Genomic DNA, 12,208 nt, shown 5'->3' on the forward strand with positions numbered 1-12,208 from the left:
TTTTGCTATGTATATTATGCCAGATGTGGTTTATGTGTGATGAAATGTTTAAAGTCCTTGCATTTATGCCTTGGCAATGTGTGTAGTTAAGATATTAATGAGATGATGTTATGTTCCCTTTCCATTGCATGAAAATGTGAACAAATATGTGAAAAGATTTGATTATGTACAGGATGAATAATTTGACATTTTAGTACTATAATTGTTGTTTTATGCCATTGAGATTTCTTTCAAATCTCACTTTTTTTATATACAATTGATCCTCCCAAGGATGGCTCATAAAGGGACAAAAGAAAGAGTTTGGAAGCTTGATAAGGAATCTTGCATGCAATATTATGAAGTTTTATATGTTTTGTATAATGAATTATATGGATTATGTAATGTTTGTGTATTGATCAATGCTTGTATGGATGGTTGCTCCCACTCCTTGGGAGGTATTATGATATAGTATCCATGATTGTATGAATGGATTTTAGTAAGAATGAAAGCTAGAAATCAAATTTCACATGTTAGGGAAATAAAATGAGATAAAATAGCTTGTAAAACCTAATTTTGGGACTGCAACTTTTATGAGCAAATGATAGAATCTGGATATGAAATTTGGTGGCCTTATGGATCATATTTTAAGCTTCAAATGAAGTAGTAGATTGCCAAAATTGGAGTTTTGTATGAAAGATATGAACTTTTGAAGTTAAGGTAAAATGTTGAAAAATAAAAAATAGACCAAATGAATAGTGATTTTTTGGAAGAAAATGAAGCCTCATACGATTTAGTAATTGACCGATGATTATTTTTCCTCCATAAGGAATTGAATGAGCTTCAAATAAAACTTAGAACCACCTCATTTCAATTTTTCTAGAATTAATTATGAATTTTCAAAGTTGACAATATTTTTAGAGTTATAAAATGAATAGTAACCTAAGTAATTTTTCAAAATCTGTTTTTCCTAGTTTAATGAGATGTGATTATGCGAAGTTATTCCAATTATCATGTTTTGGCCGCATGCATGGTCTAAAGTTAAGGTATTACATTTTTCGTATCACAAATTATTTTTATCAAATTTTCACCTTTTAGGCCTCAAATTCTAGTTTATACAATTTTTTTCTTATTTTCTGTTAATTTCGAGCACACCACCTTCCAAAATGCATTTTTTAGAACGAAGTTTTGTTTTCAAATTTACAATTTAGTTCCTACTAGAATTTTATCTCAAAAGATGTCTCATCTATGTCTCTATTATCCTATCTAGCCTTTAGTCAGTTTTAAATTTCTCTCTTAGTAGCCAAAAATGTGAGATGTGGTACTCCCGACTTGACAAAAATTAATTTCAAGTTAAAAGTGACTTGAGCATACTTTGAATTATACAAAAAGAAAAGTCAATTAGTGTAATTTAATTCATGTTTGGATTGACTTTTGTTAAAAAAAATCAATTTGACAAGCGAAAACTTATTTAGATTATTAATATAAAAGTAAGTTTGAATATAAATGATTTAAAAGGAAATAGTTTTATTAAATAATGTATATATAGTATATGCACATTATGTATTAATTTTAAGAGGAATATTAAATTAAAATTATAAAAATGAAGAGAAACCATTTTGCAGATGCTTTATTTTTGCTTTTTGCTCAATTTTTAATTTGGTGCCTATGTGTTTCTCTTAATTAAATACTTTAATTTTACTCTGTTACATAGTTATTATTCAAAAAAATTTAAAAATACTAAAATATTTAAATTTAGGAAAAATCGGGAAAAAATCCCCCTATTGAAAATATAATTAGTGAGAATTATCTAAATCAGAATATAAGTACTTTGTGTATAAAATTCGCACTCAATATGTGTAAAAATTTATAAGTTACTTCTCACCAATTAAATTTTAAAAAAGATTTTATTAATCTTGAAATGAACTCTAGGAGATGAGTAAAAGCAGCCTTTCACTCACCCATCTGGACCCTACTTTTTGTCTAACGTGAAATGCAAAAGACAAAAGCAACAAAAGGCATTGTTGGGAAAAAAATCACTTCAAAGCATAAGCCTTTTTTTTTTTTTACCAGAAAGCATAAGCCATTTACTGTTAGCACCCATCTAAACATGTATTTTAGGTTTGTAGCTACTTTTTACAGCTTGTTGAGGCTCATCAGCGTGATCCCGAACACAACCTTAAACTTCACCTCTAGCTTCTGATTTTTTTCGTTGTCATGGACATGTTTCTCAACTCACTCTGTGTTTACATTTAAATTGTAAAAATTTTGCATCGCTCTATTCGCCTCCTTTTTGGTGACCAGCCTTTCTAGCATAATAAACTAAATAATTCAGACACAATAAATTATAGAAGTTCAAAAGGGGAAGGATGAACAAGAAATTTTAGACGCTGAAAATTTTTTACATTAATATTCTATGAGCAGCGGTTAAAAACGATGGTTTCATAATTAAACATAGCATTGAGCTAACCAAGCCATTGGTTCAAGGTTCATCAGTTGGACTATTGAACTATGATATAATTTTAAAAATACGTATGAAAAATAAGAACATTAGATAATTTTTATCCAGATTCTTGTCATACATACTAAGTTTACAGTAGATCACATCATTATCACTCTGGTTCTTAATATAAGTTGCCCATCACATATTTTTACATACCAAGAAATATTTAAATTAATAAATTTTTAATTTTACCCTTATTAAAATTTCCTCTCTTTACATTAACAAATTGACAAGTCATTCTTATATCTCTTCCTTTTTTTTTCTCTTTCCAATGATGATTAAATAAGAGTAAAATTGGAAAACAAACATTAAGTATATTATAAGTAACTTAAATGTTGGACACCAAAATTTTTTCCTATAAATGACTTATATTTATGACCAAAGTGGTACAATAAAAATATTTATTGTTCATCATAGATCGGTTCAAGACCGGTTTTAGGCTAGTTTCCTGCCTGTTCACTTTTTTACCAGTTCTGAGGATGCTCTGGATTGGACATATGGCTAGTTCCTATTTCTAGTGCAACTATTCAAACCTGCTCATGAAATCCAATTCTGGTGTGTCAAAAAAAAAAGAGGAAAAAAAGAAAAGAAAGAGGGCTCATTTACTGATTAAATGTATATGCATCCATTGAATACCCCATTGAGGAATATGCAAGGAAACAAATGGGAATATGATTCTTTCAGATTGTTCAGTGTTTTCATATGACCGCAAAAATTTTGAAGCACTTGAAAATTCAGTTTCCTGAGATGTTACCACCCGGACAAGCGATATTTTTAATGTTATATGAAATTATAAACATATATCCTCCGGTCATTAAATAGGACCGGACAATTATTGAGTTGATTTTGGTCTTAATATAAGACCCATTCTCATATTTATCAATTTTTTCTAAATTACCCCTATGGATACTCCCTCAATTATAATTAAGTAGAAGAGGGAGATGGGGTATTAAGAAAGATGATTATGGTGTTTTAGGAAAACACATCACATTTCTCATAATTAACTAACTTACTAACTATCCTTAATTTAATCAAATTAGTTAAATAGTTTTATATTAAGGACCAGAGGAGTATAAAATTAAATGGACACTATTAAATGAGTCAATTCCGAAGGTTCAGATCAATGCTAGATTACTTCAAAGAGCTTTCCGAAAAAGGAGTTATATGACAATCAGTGACTATTGAGAAAGTAACAGACACTACATGATGATCTAAAAAAAAGAAAAAAAAAAACTCTTCTCTCCCAATTTAGCAGTGGGGATATCAGATACTATCTCCGATCCTTAATATAAGAATTACCTAACTAATTTGAGTAGATAAGAAAATCAGTAAGTTTTATTTGCCACAGATATGAGTTGCTTTTTGTAAAATGCCTTTTTGGACAGAAACCCTTGACATGATAATCAATAGGAACAGTAAATTACAAATTTGGAAAGGCAAAATAGATTGAATTTTTATATTTAAGACTAAATCAAATCCCTAACTAACTCTTATATTAAGACCGAAGACAGAAGTTGTATATTACAATTGCAATGTCATGGAAAATGTGACTCTCAGAATATTCCAATTCCAAATGCAGTATCGACCTCTTCAATAGATAAAATACAACAGAAATTTCTCAAATATTTCCTAATAATCGCAACTCTTTACCGTGAAACAGAAGAGTGCAAATATTATCTGCTTGTACTTGTCGTACAACATTTATGTCACTGGAAAAAGAAAATAATAAGAATTGAAATTACCAAGTTCACATATAAAAGTAATTAAACAGATGTTGTGTCTAAGATATATATTTCTCTCTATCTTCCTTTTTCACGGCCATACTCTGACTTACTTCGTGCCCTTCTCATGCTTTTCTTAGGATCCAAGTTCAACCTGCTACCACCTGGTATACTTTCTTCTTCACATTCCATTCCCCTCTCTGATCCCGTTTCTTCAACCTCTTTTATAACCATCTTCCTTTCTAGTTCCTCTGGCAACTTACTGCCTGATCTTTTAATTTTGGGTCGATCTTTTCTCTGGTTACAGGAAGAGATACGCTTCTTGTGTCTTCTTCTCTCTTGAGTTCTTTATCTGGGCCTATAGAATATTGCTTCCCGTTGCTGTCTCTGACTTGTGGCCTCTTTTTGGCTCCAAGAAGAAGCTCGTGAGGTTTTGGCATTTTATGGTGGCTAGTGGTAGACATGGAGGAGTCTTTTTCTTGTTCAAAGTAGAGCAGCTGCACAACCGTTCTCAAAGGAAGAAGCTCGTTTTTCACAGCATGAGCTCGGACTTCCGGGGACAGTTTCTGGCAGTCTAGAATACGACACAGGCGCTTCTTGTCGGCCTTGCTCAGGTCAGGATGCTCCTGTTAATAATGTCATTAAAATAGTGTAAGGCGATGAAACTTCTACTACAAATGTACCATATTGTCTTGCTAAACTCAATATGAAACTGATTATATACAGTTATTAAGTACAATGAAAAAGTTATATTAATGGATAAGAATTATTTTGGTGTGTGTTTGAAGGGGCTGGGGAAGAGGAAAAGATCGTTTTGAAAGAAAAGAATAGCTTCTACTCTTGACCAAAACAAATGATGGCAGGACTCTCTCTCTCTCTCTCTCTCTCTCTCTCTCTCCCTCGCTGCCTTCTGGTTTCTGGGAAGCAACAGAGAAGAAAATTTTTCAGACAGTAATAACCTCTATCAAATGACAAAAATACAAATAATATATCAAATATTTGCTAAAAGCATTGTTGAAGGATTTAACTATATGCTGCTAATCTATTCCTTTGTTATAGAAATTTTGAAAATAGTGATTTTAAAGAGAGGGATTGAAAAAATGCAAAAAGGCAGTGTTTCTTAGGTATTTTTTCTAGAAGATAAGAATTAGACGTAGAAGGTTCCAAAATTTTATGTCAATGCAGGTGTAATATAAATACTTCACCTTGAGATAGATGTTAATGGCCTTGTACAGATCATCATGTTCCGCTCGGGCAACATCGGGTACAGTTTCAGCAAGAGAAACAAATTTGACACCGTCATATTATGATCCCTTGCAATCACTTGAAGATATGAATCAATGAGCTTGCTGACACTTCTAATTGACCTTAAAAAGTTGCTGCTCTCTACTGCACCAGGAGCCATTCTTTTCCAAAGCTTCAAGTAACTTTCCAGCACTGCTAGAACTATGTCTATATCATAAAAGTGATGGTCAGAAAGTGATGTTGAAGGGTAAAGCAGATCACTCACTGTTGCCTCCTCAAATTGTAGGCTGGCTCTCTTATTAGTTCAGTCTTCGTCATTGGGGAGACCCCAAGAAAATTTGCAACTCTGAGAAGTCTTAACAAGAAGCCAACTGAAACTGACCCTCTATCTGCCGGAATCATGCCTACAATTGTTTCAAGAATCCTTCCATTTCTTTCCTTGGATTCTTCTGTCTGAGAAGCTGAACTTGTTGAACTCCTAAGCTTTGTGATCCCTGGGAGCCACCTACAGGCATAGACATGCAAGGCTTCACCTATAAGTGGTGGTGGTAGCACATATGCCGATCTGATAGCCATGATTATACATCGGAAAAGGTCTATCTCAAGATCAGAAACATCCTCCGTCCACCAATCCTTTGGGACACCGGGGTTCTGTTTTTTTTTGTACCCGGGCCTGGTGTAAGTGTAGGACCATTTGACCTGTACATGAGGATCTTCATTTATTCAGCAAATGTCCACAGGCATAACAATTAAAATTAATATCTATAAAAGTTGTAAGAAAATGCACTAATCACACGCCATGAATAATGTGATTCATCTCAAAATCCACGCATGTCCAAGGCCCCCTCTAGTATTTTGAGAAAACTTGCCCAACGTTCAATAGATCTAGTCACTCGTGAAAAGTCATACAAGTATCTTATGTGCAGCATTTAGTATGACTCACATATGACATAATTGTATATTTATGATTTGTTTGGTTTATCTATCTTTTATAGAAAGTATCTATTTAAACATATTTACGGAAATTTTAGAAATTTGACGAAGTAGAAAGGGCCAAATCCTTAGACCTGTTGTGGGGGCGTGAGAACTTTCTCAATAATTGAATCAATGCACTTTCTGACTATACCAACATTCTCAGACCAATCTTGTAACTTAGCTGTGGTCTGCAAAGTCACAATGGAGTCCTTCCAACCTTCAAGTACGCAGGAATTCAGGAAAGCCTCAAGTTTACCAACAAAGTTTCCCTTCTCAATGGAGTCAGTCATCCGGAGGAACTTGGCGGCACAGAGTGCAGGTACGATGTTGTGAGCACTTATATTTATTGAAATTCCATAGCAAAACTTAGCACAGAGTTCAAAAGCTTCTTCCCCTCCAGGAATATCGTGAAGCTCTATAGAGATAGACTCAGAATCACTAGAATCAGAGCAAAGCCTCTGCAGGAGGCCACATTTTGGAAGAAGTGGAAACTGCAGCAAACAAAAGTAGAAGTGAACATGAACAAAGACTTAATTTTGGTCTCTCTCTATCCCCCCCCCCCCCCCCAACATCATAATTATATTTTTTCTCCAATAAAAAGAGTAGTTCTGACCAATATAACCGTGACTCCCTTTCATGTGTACCTTGTGCAGTAGAAAAGTGATATTATTGACTTGAATCACAAGGTCTGAAGGTATATCTGAAACCAGAGTCCTGCATAATCAGAATTCGTGTTTATTTTTCATATCAAGGAAGAAAAAGACTGTGTGAAGCATCTTAGAAAAGGATTACTGTCAGTACCTAGTGGCTTGTTCTGAGTAGAAGGTATCGGGCCTTGTTCCAAGTTTCATAAACTTCATTGTTGATTGTTTTGGTCTATACCCAATAGTCAGTAAAAGTCCCTACTTCAAAAGCCCGATTGAAAAAGGATGGCTTGTACCTTGCAAGTGACAACATATTTCATGAAATAAGTATCTGATACCTTGATCAGTTGATTGAGTACTGCTATGGGAGAAAACTGCAATGCATCAGTATGAAATATCTAAAGTATAAAGGCGGAAAAAACTTTTGCAAGGAAATAATGAAACTTAAATGGAAAACCATTATTTTTGGGAAGAGCTTGGGAAGAGAGAGTGTGTTTACAGAACATTTCAGCAGGTGAAGTGTTATGCATAAAAGCTAACTTTTGCAACCGAGCCAATCAAAACACACTAGGGTCTAAATATAGGACCTAATCAGCTCATGCCTTGTCAGCAATGACTAACTAGTTAATACACGTAACATGAAGAAAACTGGAACAAGGATCATCTGATTAGCAGCAGAAGACAGATTAACATGTGCCAGCTGCCAATTCTACTAAAAATTTAGATAACATAAGTCTACAAAAAACAAGGAAAGGAAAAAGAAAAGAAAAGAAAACAATAACAAAGAAAGAGAATCAAAAAATAAAAAAGAGGGAGGAAAGATGAGAGAAGGATTTTGTCTTCATCATCCTAAATTGCGTATAAGGAAAGCTCACTAAATATAAAGAATAATGGTGAAAGAACAGTCTGCATGAGAGCCTTACCTCAAGTTTCATTCAATAAAGCCTTTGTCATTCTCATTTCGGTGTATAGAACTCTTGAGGGTTCTTCAGCATGTAGACGAAAGTGACCTCACCTACAGATCAATGAAAAACTATAATAAACTAAACCAGTATATTCTATCATGCACTGAGAAAGAGGATGATGAAATAGTCTATAGAATAGCAACTGCTTAACACCTTGGAAAGATGTAACGCAAATGTCTGTTGCTATGTTTTTGAAGTTACTTGAATAAAACCTGAAAGCTGAATAGTGAAGTTGACTGAGCTAAGTGGATGCAGAATGCTCTTATTGTCCTGCATCAGACTTCAGAGCATTCTGCCTCTTGCTCCAGTTCCTGGCAGTAACTGAAGAATTTCAGAATTTGATGATTTCTTAGCTAACTCAACTCAAGCTATTATTTTGTACCTATGAGATAAGCTCATTAGTCTTTAGAAATTATCAATTACTTTGATTTTTGGCAATCACTAATTAAACTTATTTGTAAGGCCCTGCATTTTCAGCTATGCGAAAAGTGCAAAATCATTTCATAATATTCCTGAAAGTTGGAAACCATAAAATGTGAGAAAAGTAAAACCAAAAGGGTGCATAAATCCAAAGCAGATATGTCAGCATACAGAATGCAATTGTTAACAAAATGCCTTGGATTCCATATTATGCACCAAGCAAAAACAATAACAAAGATGTGTTACCAAACAACTATTAGGTGAATGCGAAAATGACTCATCATTAGCAAATAAGAAAGATGTGTTACCAAACAAGTCTTGACTGAATATGAAAATGATTCATCATGAACAAATAACAAGAATGTGTTACCATAAGCTTCTTAACTGAATGCGAAAACGATTCATAATTAAGTTTGAGACCTGATTGCAAAGTCATTCTCACTGCTTTTTACTGAATGCAAATATGTAGTTCTCATGGTTCACCTTCATTTAGCATATTATAAACTAAAAATTTCAGCATTTGTGCCAGGAAATAAGGCCGCTAGGCATGGTTTTGGTGCTAATTTGACTCCTGTTTAGAAATGAGGTGATATATAATAAATGGCACGGCCCATTGCTTTCAATCAGACAGAAGAAATCCATTCATAATTATTTATCTAAATAAGTTGTATCAGAATCTAAGAAGCACCGATAATAACACTGAAGGAGACATCATATGACATAAATACAATGACACAACACAAAAGAATCTAACAGAATAAAATATCTTAGTACAAATTGAAGTGCTTTGCTTCATATAAGTGCTAAATATAACAGGACTCTTTTTTTGAAGAACTAATGCTTCTTGGAACAAAAATCCTCACAAGCATTCTATTTCTTAGAATTAGTCCCAACAGACTCCAATTCCATGAACATCATCAACTGCAGAAAATGATTATGACTACTGTCAGAGTATCTTTTCTCTACACAGTATCATTGGCATCCATCTCCTGATTACTAATTGGCATCCAGCAAGGAATTTGGCCTATGTGGCCGTGGCCATCGTCTTCTGAAACTGATAAAGTTATTCACTACAGGTCAACTTCTGCTCATCCCACAAGGAGGATTTATCATTTCCTTTTTGTCCCTATCCTTTTGGATTTTTCAAAGTAAAACCTACACTGAGTTATTTTCCACACGTTTTTTCTTGTTTTCTTTTTTTTTTTTTTGGGGGGGGGTACATCCGGTAAAAAAGCTATCTTATGCTTTTAATTGTTCAACAAGTCAATGAGAATGCTTCAATCAAATTACTCATCACAGAATCAGGCATTGCATCAGACATCTAAGAAACTAATTGAAAGCAGAAAAAAATTGTTTAAAGAATTGGAAAAACTAACAAGAGAAAACACAGATACAAGAACAGAGAACATGCCCAAGACATGAAACTCAAGATGGCTGAATTGAATCTTACTCGGATGAAACGTTCAGAGCGCAAAACGCTGCATCATTTCGCAAACTGTTCAAATTGAAGGAAGAAGATGAAGAAGGAGAAGCACCGAGCTGTGGATACGGAGGCCAAACTTCAGAACCAAGCATATAAATCTCTACGTAAAAGAAGCAGAGAAGATGAGTAAGAATGAGTGCTTTATTAGTTTCATTCATGTAATCTTGAGAAAGACGAATAATGGGTTAATTTGTTTCGTTTGGAACCAGCCAAAGAGAGACCAAGCGAGAGTGTTTGGGGAGCAGGAAAGCAAAGGTGAGAGAAAGGGAGAGAGAGTGGTTCGTTGGGATTAGTCAACATAGTAATGCATCAAAAGCAAGGCATGATGATGGATGATAATTGGTAAGCAGCTTGAAAGGGAAACGGAACAGAACAGAAGAGAAATAAAAGAAAGAATGAAGAAAAGGAAAAGGGGAAAGGTAAAGAAGAGGAAGCCATTCAAAAATTAACAAGTAAACGAAAACCTCTTTCTTCGCACCTTGATGTATTCAAATATGACAGAGAAAGAAAGGGTCACGCATTAAGAAGTTGTGTGATTAATGGATCCAAATTAGTCGTGTTCCTTCGCGGTTGGAAATTATATATTGAAATCACATTTTATTACCATTGGATTTGAATTTATCAAAAATAACTAAACAATTCATGTCAACCATCCATTTGCAATTAAGTCGGCGTTTCACCTTATAGAATCAAAACACAAAGCATGGTTTTGTTGATTTTTGTGAGCTAAAAACGAATATAGTATAACAAATTTGAAATTTGGCTTAAATATAAACCTTCAGTTTAATTGTTCCACATTTTCAATATAATTTAATAATGGATAAATTTAACAAAAGACAATCAAAACATATTCCAACTCTTCACAGTTAAATAAACATTTTATTATTAATAAATTGTTAGTTGATATGGTAAGTAGTTTCATTCTGTAAGGTAGAAAATATAAGATCATGAAAAGTGAATTTATTGAGAGGCCAATATATATTTTAATTTTAAGTTCAAAATGACTTTGAGAATACTCTGAGTTATATAAAAAAAATTTAAAAAATAGACATTTCATTTGGTACTTACATAAAAATCACCCAATTTCATTAATTTTTACAAGTTCTAAATTTACTTGTCTTGGTAAAGAAAATAGGTCATGGCAATACGAAAGGAAAATCCACGTATTATTCCTTTTCAGTTTTACTTTTCATCCTTTTCAGTTTTACTTTTCATGCCATACAATTTTAAATATGAACTACCCCCATTTAATGTTCTCCATGTACCAAAATTATTACCAGAAATAAGCAATAATTATATCTTTAAATATGGAACAAGACATGTTTAGGGAACAAAACGAAAATGGAACAGGAAAATAGGAATAGAAAAAGTATAAAATAAGGGTTTACTTGGTTTTATTATCTATTTTTATGCTCTTAAGATAGTTTTATAGAGTAATTTTTCAAAAAAAAAATTTGTAAAAAAATTAAAAATCTGCTCAAATCGTTATTTCAAAAACCTTATTTAAACTAGTGAAGTAAAAGATGAAAAAATAGCTTGTTTTACTAATATGATTATTATTAATGAAAATATTATATTTTCTCCCTCTTCTCTAATTTTTGAGGACAAAAATTATCATACCATCAAAAAAAAAAGATCCTGATTTTTTTAATTTTTCAGAATAAATTTTATTTTTGTTTTACCTTTTTCTAGAACACATTACTAAAAATACATTTGCAAATATATTTTTTTATTTTAAGAAAATAGTTTTGGAAATAGAAAACCAAACAATCACAATCCCTACCCATTGGTTTTTTTTTTTTGGAAAATAAATTATTTAATGCGATGATGGAGAATTCGGGTAACTTGAGAAATGGTAGAGAATGATTGCACGAGAAAAAGCATGCAACGCAATAGAGAGGGCGAGGGGGAGGCGAAGCTGGGGTAGGGATGACGGTGAGCCCCACGGGGAGCATAGGGGAAAGATCTGGTGTGCATCCGCCATCATGCTTCCCCCCACTAAATCTTGGGATATTCTTCTTCTATTGCCCCATTTGTGGGACCAACTCTTGTATGCATGTCGGCCACGTGTTTTGTCCTCTTTCGTCCTACTCACTTATTACGCAACAAGAAAAAACTTCGTGTCTTCTTTGTTTTTTATTGAATTTCCCACATATATTATGTATGAGAAAATATGCAAGATAAAAAAACAAGAAAAAATTAATTAAAAACTTTTGACTCACTTCATCAATTTTTTCAGAATTAAATTTATTAAAAAAATTTCTCTCTTTCTCTCC

At 33.2% G+C, this 12,208-nt stretch overlaps 1 pseudogene; it reads right to left on the minus strand.

The window, feature by feature from the left end:
- Window positions 1-4,230: 4,230 nt before the first annotated feature.
- On the minus strand, window positions 4,231-10,332 carry LOC114712644 (BTB/POZ domain-containing protein At5g47800-like; annotated as a pseudogene).
- Between the last annotated feature and the right edge of the window lie 1,876 nt (window positions 10,333-12,208).

Source organism: Neltuma alba, unplaced genomic scaffold (genome assembly GCF_004799145.2).
Source record: "Neltuma alba isolate B1F8T4 unplaced genomic scaffold, ASM479914v2 tig00011386_pilon, whole genome shotgun sequence".
Classification (NCBI taxonomy): domain Eukaryota; kingdom Viridiplantae; phylum Streptophyta; class Magnoliopsida; order Fabales; family Fabaceae; genus Neltuma; species Neltuma alba.